General features: G+C 34.2%; 1 long non-coding RNA gene and 1 pseudogene across 1 annotated transcript; one reads left to right on the top strand and one right to left on the bottom strand.

The window, feature by feature from the left end:
- Positions 1 to 300: 300 nt before the first annotated feature.
- LOC111384446 lies at positions 301 to 1,283 on the top strand. The gene is made up of 2 exons (XR_002700908.1): positions 301 to 440; positions 530 to 1,283. It is a non-coding gene; the product is annotated as an uncharacterized LOC111384446 (long non-coding RNA).
- An 86-nt stretch (positions 1,284 to 1,369) lies between these two features.
- On the bottom strand, positions 1,370 to 5,163 carry LOC111384447 (annotated as a pseudogene).
- Between the last annotated feature and the right edge of the window lie 6,104 nt (positions 5,164 to 11,267).

The following is an 11,267-nucleotide window of genomic DNA, read 5'->3' as shown; positions in this document are numbered from 1 at the left end:
AATAATTTTTGCATCTTAATGTTCTAAACACGTAATTCTTACCAATTTAAGAATCCTTTGTGCTCAATCAACAGAAAGGGTGACTTGCTTTTGTTTGATTATAATGTGAGCATGATTTCTTTTAAACAGTTAACTGTGGATGATTGTGTTCGTATATGTTGATTGTTTTCATGGTGGAAAATGAACCCAATGGAATCGCCAAAAAATCTTCACGTACACTAATATATTGGAGAATATTTTGTGAATGAGAAGAAACCACACACTAATATATTTTCGGTTTTTCTCATCTTAACTCTGTTCATTCTGCATTTTCTATTTTCTATTGGTGGCAGGTACCAAGACAAAAAAATGAATACGACTGTGGTCTCTTTGTTCTCTATTTTATGGAACGTTTCATTAAAGACGCTCCTCAAAGGCTTAAGAGGAAAGACCTGTCTATGGTACTTATTCTGCTATGCCCAATGTTTGCATTGTTTTTCTTATTCTTATTTTTTAGTTTCTGAGTTCCCTAAAATATATTCAATCTCAGTTTGGCAAGCAATGGTTCAGACCTGAGAATGCCTCTGATTTGAGGGGAAAAATTCGGACTATACTCAAAATAGAGTTCAGGAATGCAAGTGAAGTAAGAGTTGACGAGTGCAAGTGAGGTCAAATGTGCTTTGGATCTTTAGCCTCTCCAATCGAAAGGTTGTGGTAAATTGGTTTTGACTACTATATGAAGACTGGAGCTGATGACCCTTATGTAAAGCCTCAAAGTTGTCACTCGGATATTTTGTTCATCTGCACAATTTTGATTTGCAGAATCAATGGTGCATTTGCTGTGTCAGGAGATTTGAAAGTGATCGTATATATGTAGAAGACAAATTTTTGCAGATACTCAACATGAAATCTGGCAGAAATTTGAAGAACATGGGAAAATAGATACATTTCTGCGAGGTAAGTACATAGTAGAGATCAGCTAACTAGCTTTGCCATGTGTATCCGGAGCATTTTAGGTTAAACTTCAACAGGTGCATGTTTGGTAGACTGAATTGGACAAAACTGGATAGGATCCTATCCAGAAATAAAACTTTGTTGAATTCACTTGTTTTGTCCAACACTCTGTAATATTTTGCACCACACACACTAGCTTTAGAGGAGGGGGTACAAAGTGAAAGCACCACACCCCCACCATTTTGAATTGTTCCTGTGATGGAAGTCTTCTAGTTTTCTATTTAAATGAAAATCAACTGTGAATAATTTATCAAACAGGATAAATAGTTTTGGACAGACTTCTTGGAATATACTCAGAACTATGATATCTTGGCAAATTGTAAGCAGCGAGTGCCTAGTCTGATCATCTGTAATGTTGAATTTCACAGTGGTCTCATAATCTCGATAAAGTCGTATACTTAAAAGAACTTTATGTGAAAGGATAAACTATCCTCGTGAATAAAATATTGATCAATGGCATTCATACGGCATATTAGAAGGTTTCTAGAAATTATAATTTTCGAGTTGCTGGTGAAATTGGCCGGTTCTAATCGAAAATTTAGAAGGAACTTCAAAAATTCAAAGCTCGTAACGGGAGATGTGTATCTGTTAAGAAAGAATATTAACATTCCTTAGCACAATTACATATCGCATCATCTATTACTCGCAAAGTTTCTAGCAACCCTGCAATTTATAGCAGTAGCATTTTTTAACTTAGATCATAATGAAGGCATCATCATGGATTTTTGAGCAAAATTTAGTACTGTTGGAAAAAAAATATAAATTAATAAGCTTCAAAGCAATCATGCATACCTCTGAAACTGAAAATTGCAGCCAAGTCCACAAGAGTTAAAAGAAAACTATATTTGAATTCTCTCATTTTGTCCAATACTGTGTAGTATTTTGCATCAAACATACACTAGCTATATAGCATGGTACAAAGTGAAAGAACCAGGACATTCTAACAACGTTGACACTTCTGTAGCACGCTCATCATCTTCCCCGACCCAACTTATCAGTAAAAATATTACTTATGCTATTTGAATGTTACAAAATGTGTTCTAACAGTGCTACATATTACGTACATGTATAATGAAAATCATTACAACTTTGATTTTTCTACTTTTTCGTTCTAAGTTTGCTATGATATCGTCTTTGTCGCCTGAGTAAGCAAAAGCAACTCTGAAGTTGATCGTCGTCTTGTACTGCCTCCTTTACAAACGCCAATAGCCTCCAGCATTTGTATTACCTCTTCCATCTCAGGTATTTTCTTGGGATCAGTATCTCAACATTTTTTTCATCACATCATCTATAGAATTAGGGCAGCACTTTGGTATATACGGCCTTGAGCTCTGAGAGCAAAACTTACAGTTAGCTAAAATATTTTACAAAATATTGCTATAAAGGCCAACTGATAATGTGAACAACATGCCTTGTAAACTACAAATGAGGTTTCTTCAATTGATGCAAGGTTGGGGTATGGCATAGAACAGCAATAAATTTCCCACAGGAAGATCCCAAACCTGTATACATCGCATTTGTGATCGTATGCATTGCCAATTAAGACCTTGAAATGAGAAATACAAATATGCTTTTAAGCTTAGCCAAATGGTTTAAACTACTTGTATTAATAAAATAATAGATTCGATAATAAGATATAAACCTCTGGTTGCATATAACCAAGTGTGCCAGTTCTTCTGGTTATCTCGGCAAGATTTGTAGCTTCGACTCTTGAGACACCAAAATCAGTTATTTCGACTCTTCCATCTTTATCAAGGAGCATATTTTCAGTCTTGACGTCTCTATGAACTAATTTCAAATAACGCATGTAACTTAACCTATAAAAGAAAAATTTTTAAAATAAAAATTAGCAACTTTTTTTATCACTTGGATCTATAGATAAGTGAGAACCTCTTTACGAATTATTCTTATCATAATTGTGTACAAGATGATTACAAATATACCCTCTAGCAATGTCGAGTGCTAGTTGAATGACTACTTTAAGAGGTAGCTTCTTTTTTCTGTTTCTTATGAGGTAAGAATTCAGAATACCCTCTATAAGATACTGTACTACTATGGAACAAATGTTTTGTGGCTTGTTGATATTGTTGCAATTTGATATCATGTTAACTTTTGCAATGCTTTGCTCCGATCAACGGGAGATAAAAGAGATATTTATAAATTACAGAATGCTTTAATTGAAATACATATAAGTTTAAAGAATATATAAAACGAAATGGAACCAAACCCCAAAAACAAATTTAACCACTTCTAAGTTCTAAGCAATGTTAAATCTCATTAAAAATCGAAGACAAACATTGTGTTAAATAAAAAAAGTCTCAATAACACATTTCGATTATGTTTTCTTGAAACGATCGCAAGAGAATAGTTTTCCATTTGTCAACGTGCAAGTACAGAAACATATTTTGGGGTTCTATTTTATTTTCTTAAATAATGAATGGATGTCATGGCGGAACAATTTCATCTATTGGTCACATTTACTTCTAATATCGAAATTCATAAAAATAAAGTAGTGTTCAATCGAATTCTTTAATAATATTCAATTTACCCCTCTCGAGTTCTCATTGAACCTATTTAAATAATTCAATTCCTTATCTCTATTCGAATCAAACTTAGTTAAACGAAATAATAGTTCTAAGAATTCATTTATGACCGCAGTAATTAATTTATGTATCTCTATACATTATATTAATTTACTGAATTTTAATATGTTGCCTAAACAAGAATCTGCATCTCTACGTAATTATTTTTTACGAAATCATTGAATAATTGGCCAGAAAATTTAAAGCATTGAAAACATAATTAAAATCCACACATAAAATATAAAAGAACAAAAATCTCAAATAAAAAAAAAATAAAGGTTCCAAACAGGTTACATTATTCGCTCTAAAATTAAATTTAGCTATGCATATTAATGAGATAAAAACAAGAAATTATAGAAGATATCACCAGAAATTGATGGAACATGATTAATTTCCAATTTTGCTCCAACCGTCCAATATTTGCTTCTGCGTGTATCTCCTTTTTTTTCTCGAGCCGCTTCAATTTCTATGTCGGTGTCTCTGCTCCGATTTCCGTATGTATATCTAAATAATAAATTTTAGCCCAGTGAAGAGAGCTCTCTTTGCGGAAGGAGTCCAAATGAGTTGTGGGAACCTGGGAATCAACAAGAGCACATCCTGCAATTTACCTCCCTGAGCTGCTGAGAGGCCGGAGGTTCAAGGACAAGGATCTAGTCGGACGCAAGCCCGGACACCTTGTTAAAAAAAATAAAAAAAAAATAAATTTTAGCAACCTGGTCTCAATATTTAGCCCAATTTCTACCCTCTACTGTGTGGAATCTAGATATATTAATGGCAACCTAATTTGATTCGCAAAAGAACTCCAAGCTGCTGCCCCTCAATTCTCGTCTCTCGATTTTCTGTGCATATACCAATTGGAGCCGCAATGTTTGACTCCTAAGTGGAGTCCAATTTTCTCCTCCCAGCCGGCTCTAAATTTCACTTTAAAAAGGACTTTAATTCATACATGCGTGTCTCAAGGGTCCAATCAGCCGAAGCCATTAATACTTAAATTATGCTTCAAGTCCTTCGTCTTTCAAGATAATGCAATTCAATCCTTGAATCATTTTATTCTTGCAACCCATGTCTTCTTTGATTCAATTCAAGTCATTCACTTTCCAAAATATGAAATTTGATTTTCAAAGTCTTCAATCTTCGATTCATGGTCCGGATCAACTATTGAATTGTTACAACTTGGTCCTAAACTTTTGCATTTCGCTATTTTTTCGGGTTTTTATCTCGTTTCTTCCACTTTCTTGTACCAATATTAACTTCTACCTACTAAATACCAATTGCAACAATTTAGACTTCTATCAAAGAAGCTCTAAATATAATCGTTTTAAGGTCTCGAATAATTGTATAAAACACACTTATCAAATACCCCAAATTTAAACATTTGTTTGTCATCAAACAAAACTATCATCTAACTAACTATGAACACACAAGCATGCAACGGATAATTAGTTTGGACAATCAAGCTGTTTACCTCATGATTCAAGATATTAGTGTTTACTCCATAAACATGCTTCAAAGTCACAATACTAAACCAATATCCACTCTTCCAGTGCAAAATCGATGAGTGTATGTGAAGAATCAAGTAATCAACCATAATTGCACAAGTTTTTTCAATTTCCAACCCTCTGTGGTCAAATATATTCTTCCATTTCTCGTTTGATTTTCACACCCTCAAACTTATTCTTTTTCACTCATTCCCAGTGTGTAATCTAAGGTTGAATATTTCATTACTATCCTCACCCTCTCGAATTCAAGTTGATGTTACTAGTTGCAAGTCAATACTTCAGTGAACAGAAATTCTCCAATTATTTGATTGCTTCGACCGTCACGACTCAACTAACTAATTATCTTGCATCGAGAGTCAAATTTCCTCAAATAAGTGTTAGGGTGTAAACAAGGTATTTAGTGCTCTTGCTCTTTGCTTTTTTGTTTTACACAAGTTTTTATTTTTATTTTTATTATTTATTTATTTTTTTGCATTCTCTCCATTAAGTTTTCTAGATGACCTCTGTAGCAAGCTTTAGGCTGATAACTTTCAAACCAGATGATTCTAGAGCACCAGATTTTAAACACTCTACGGGTTTATTGACCCGAGTAAAAAAGGCTTTGAAGAGAAAAAAAAATTTCTAGTATAAATTCATCTCTGATTACTTTCTAAATGACCCTTGTAATGAGCTTTAGGTCGATGACTCCCAAATCAGACGACTTTAGGACACCAGGTTTTAAGATACCTTTACAGATTTAGTTACTCGAGTCATAAAGGCTTTAAAGAGAAGTTTAAAATTTTCAAATGTATACGTCTTGATTCGTACAATGCCCCTTATTACACACTTAGTCAAATAAACCGACCTCGAACTTAAGACTTTCGTCAAATTTTATCATGTTAGACTAAGGCAATTCACACATAAATTTTCACATATGAAATCTACATTCACATTCATATCTTCCTACAATAGTAAAGTCAACCCCAAAATGTGCTAAATTTGGTCTAAGGATAAATAACTTATTATGGTTTAGGTAAAACATCTATATTTAACTAAATCAATCTATCAAGAGCATGTAACTCATTTCTTCATAATGGCAAACTCAATTCTAGTGGAAGTATAATATCAAATTTTGCAAGGTTAAACTTTAATCAGTCTAGCATGCATCCTCTCCACAGTTCATAAATTAACACTAAGTCTTAAATTAAATTATCATAGTCAACCAAACTGTCTAATCCATACAAACACACACTAAATAAAAGAGATTTTTTTTCTTTTGAAATTCTTTAAAAAAATTTCAAATTTTCTTTTCTTTTATTTAAACAAACACATAAAAACATATGAAAAACTAAAACTAAAATTTGTTTTACCCCAACCTAAAAACTAACGTTGTTCTCAATGTCATATAGCATAGATAAGCACAAAGAGGGCTATGGGAGAAAAGGAAGAAGGTACTCCCCAAATTTTTCTATTGAATGTAGAAGGCACTATGGTGACGGCTCCATAATCTTCTTCATCATGGTTTCCCTTGGATCTATGTTGGTTTGAGTGTTATACTACGTCTTGTTTCTAAAAAATCAAATTTCAAAAGTCAAATAACCTAAAACGTGTTACTTGGCCCAAACAATCAAAATAACCAACAATAAATTCAAGGGCTTACAGGCAGAAGGGATATGAGTGATGACTCGTAAATAAACTAATAAATAAACTAAACTATCCTATAACTTGAAAACAAAATAAATAAAAGAAAGAAAGCTTGGGTTGCCTCTGAAGAAGCGCTTCTTTTGAATCATTAACTGGACTTTATGCCGCTATTATTTTGGAACAGCAAGTTCGAGGCTCTCTTTAGTGATGAGAAACTCCTCTACGTAATGTTTGATGCATTGTCCATTAGCCTTGAAAGTTCCCTTTGTTTAGTGGTGTAGTTCAACTGTGTCGTAGAGAAACACCTGGGAGACAGTGAAAGTGCTAGACCATCTAGATTTCAATTTTTCTGGGAAGAGCCTAAGTCTAGAGTTGTACAAGAAGACTTGATCTCCCATTCTGAAAATTCGTTGCCTGATGTTTTTGTCATGCCATTGCTTCGTCCTTTCCTTGTAGATGGATGTATTCTTATATGCTTCTCTTCTGAATTCTTCCAATTCATGTAGTTACAGTATTCTTGTTTCTTTAGCCTTCTCGAGATCCATGTTCAACTGCTTCAGTGCCCAGTATGCTTTTTGTTCAAACTCCTTTTTTTCCTCAAGCTGCTTCAATTTCTATGTTGGTGTCTCTGCTCCGGCTTCTGTGTGTATATCTAAATAATAAATTTTAGCAATCTGGTCTTAATATTTAGCCCAATTTCTACCGTTTACTGTGTGGAATATAGATATATTAATGGCAGCCTAAATTTGATTCACAAAAGAACTCATTGACCGGAAATAGCCATTTCTCATGGTGGCATTTCCCAACTCGGGTTTCTTCATTCCAGCACTTTTCATGGCAGGAACCATAGTTGGGAAATTCCTTTTTTCAACGAGATTTTCAGTAGCCATATCCCCTTCATTTTTGATGGCTGACCTTTTTGTTTTGGCTGAAGATTGCTTGGATAATTATCTTCAATTACTATCTATGCAATTTTGTAGAGAAAACTATGTAAGAAATTAAAATGCGTACCTCCAACCATGTTATTAAAGATTTAATTGATAATTTGCAAAAGAAACGAGTCCTTGAGGCACCAAAACGTCTTCCAGCCAATACCCACTTTAAAACCCTTGAAATAAAATACAGGACTTTGGCAAGCAATAAGCACTTAAATAATACAATTCAAGTGTACCATCTTCTTTCTCATTTCGAGGAAAAGGTGCGGAAGGAAAAGGAAACAACAGAGGGATCCGAATCGGACCTAAATGGGAATGACATGAAAAGTCTTTTTCAAAACCTAGCATTAAGGGCGTTAGCTTTCACAAGAAAGCGAGGATAGCCGGGCAAGTCCAGTGGTCATACCGACGAAGTCAAGCGCACTGGATCTATTGTGGATGTTCCTGCGGGGTACCTTTCATAGTTAATAGATTGGCTATGGGGATATCCTTATTGGGAATTGTTTTATTCCTTCCTCGAAGTGAGGGCGTCTTAAATCAATCTTCAGAGCACAGTTCCGATAGTACAGTTCAAGGTGCCGATAATTCATGTATAACCCCCTTCCTTAAACGACCTGTTCAACGCGCGCTACGGACTGCTATTGTCCCCTTGTCACGGAGATTTTTTTTAGGGCTAGAGCAGAGCTTAAAATTCTGCAGAGATTTTGTACAAGTTTGGCTAAGGACCCTTTGGCATATATAGGCAACCACCAAACAACTTCCATCCCTCATGGAAGTGGATAGTTTTCTCCTGCAATAACTTCCCTTCTTTAACCAAATGGAAAGTTATCTTGACAGTTAATTAACCCACAATTTAAACTTAAAACGTATTTAATTTTACATTGACCATGTGGGCCACAAACGGCTTACATTCTCCCAATTGTTCCACATGTTCAAAGTGGGTACTTAATATGGCCATATACTAAAACTGCCAATAACCTACTCAAGTAGAAATTCCCAATACTTGAATCATGGCGGTCTTGTTTTAATAATCGAACATTTCCTTTCATGTATTACAAGTATGATCACCTCTAGTGAGTACTTACTTTATGAATGAACTTCCTATAAGTCATTCAGGGTCCAAACTTTAATAACCACAATGAATATCTAAATTACAAACTTTAAGTGCAATAATAACATTGTTTTGAATACAAAATAACAATCTTAAAAATCGAACATCAGAGTATCAACTGAGCATGTAAGTCCCTTATTCTCAACATAAGCTTTAAAAACTTTAGCCGGCAAGCCCTTAGTCATGGGATCTGCAATCATGAGATCTTTCTTGATGTGCTCAATGGCCACTTCATTTTTTTATATGATTAATTGCAGCCGAAATATTACAATAAATCTTCAAAGGCTTTTCTATATTAGTGATAACTCTTAAGCCTTTGACAAAATTTCTCAACCATAATGCCTGTGCTGAAGCTTCTTAGCAACTAATGAATTCTGCTTCGATATAGACGATGCAATTGTAGACTGCTTGCTGCTTTCCCAAGATTTAGCTAGAAGAAAAATGTATCCTTAAGTAGACTTTCTTATGTCTACACATCCAGGAAAATCTAAATTCGTATATCCAACAACTTCAAGATCGTCAGAATGTTTGTATATGAGTCTGTCGTCTTTGGTTCCTTGTAGATACCTCGTCAATTTCTTTTGAATCATGGCAGTCTTGTTTTAATAATCGAACATTTCCTTTCATGTATTACAAGTATGATCACCTCTAGTGAGTACTTACTTTATGAATGAACTTCCTATAAGTCATTCAGGGTCCAAACTTTAATAACCACAATGAATATCTAAATTACAAACTTTAAGTGCAATAATAACATTGTTTTGAATACAAAATAACAATCTTAAAAATCGAACATCAAAGTATCAACTGAGCATGTAAGTCCCTTATTCTCAACATAAGCTTTAAAAACTTTAGCCGGCAAGCCCTTAGTCATGGGATCTGCAATCATGAGATCTTTCTTGATGTGCTCAATGGCCACTTCATTTTTTTATATGATTAATTGCAGCCGAAATATTACAATAAATCTTCAAAGGCTTTTCTATATTATCGACAGCTCTTAAGACTTTAACAAAATTTCTCAACCATAATGTCCGTGTTGTAGCTTCATAGCAACCAATGAATTCTGTTTCCATGGTAGACGATGCAATTATAGTCTGCTTGCTACTTCTCCAAGATACAACTAGAAGAAAAATGTATCCTGGAGTAGACTTTCTCGTGTCTACACATCCAGAAAAATCTGAATCCGTATATCCAACAACTTCAAGATTGTCAGAATGTTTATATGTGAGTCTATGGTATTTGATTCCTTGTAGATACCTCAGCACTATCTTAATAGCTTTCCAATGTTCTATACTTGGATTGCTTTAATATCTACCTAGTACAACAACTGCAAATGCAATCTCAGGTCTAGTACATACTTTTGCATACATCAAGCTGCCATTAGCGGGATCATAAGGAATAGAAGCCTTGTGCTATCTTTCCAATGCATTTAGTGCACATTGATTATGACTGAATTTATCACCTTTAACGATGGGTGCTATACTTGATGCACAATCTTTCATCATGAATCTTTCCAAAACCTTTTCAATGTAGGCCTTTAAGACAATCCTAATGACCTTTCAGATCCGTCTCTGTGAATCTCTATGCCAATGATTTAAGAGGCTTCTTCCATATCCTTCATTTCAAAGTTTTGGCTAAGAAATTGTTTTGTGTCATGTAGCATTCCCAAGTCACTGCTTACAAGTAAAATATCATCTACATATAGAATTAGAAATATATATATCTACCATTATTTGTAAGATATATGCACTGGTCAATTATATATTTTGTAAAACCATATGAAGTAATAGCATTGTGAAACTTCAAATACCACTGACGGGAAGCCTATTTTAGCCGATATATAGATTTTCTTAATTTGCAAATCATGTGATTACCTTTATCACTGGCAAATCCTTCAAGCTATTTCATGTATACTTCTTCTTCAAGATCCCCATTAAAAAATGATGTTAGCTCCAAATCAAAATGAGCTACTAAAGTCATTATAATTCTAAATGAATCTTTCTTAGAAACTGGAGAAAATGTTTCATAGTAATCGATACCTTCCTTTTGAGCGAAACCTTTGGCTACAAGTCTAGCATTATATCGTTCTATGGTACCAGATACATTTCTTTTGGTCTAATAGACCTATTTACAACCAACGACTGTATGACCATCTAGCAATTCAACGAGATCCCAAACTTGATTTTTAGTCATAGATTCCATCTCTTCCTTCATGGCATCATACCAAAAACTTAAATTTTCTCCCTTAATAGCTTTTGAAAACGATCCAGGATCATTGTCAAGTTCAACACATGTGTCAGACTCTTGAAGATATACAACATAATCGCTAGAATTGCAAGTTTCCTTATTCTTGAGGATTTCCTTATACTTACTATCTCATCTTGATTTTGCATATTTTGAGTAGTAATAGGTTCAACATCGAGTGAGGATTCTCGTTCTGCGATTTCCTCATGCAGTAACGGTTGTTCTTGAGTTTGTTCATTTCCAGTTGTACTTGAATTCTTTCTTCCAAAATGAATCAATA

The sequence above is a fragment of the Olea europaea genome, unplaced genomic scaffold, assembly GCF_002742605.1.
Source record: "Olea europaea var. sylvestris unplaced genomic scaffold, O_europaea_v1 scaffold2913, whole genome shotgun sequence".
Lineage (NCBI taxonomy): Eukaryota > Viridiplantae > Streptophyta > Magnoliopsida > Lamiales > Oleaceae > Olea > Olea europaea.
This window is presented reverse-complemented; position numbering and strand designations above follow the sequence as displayed.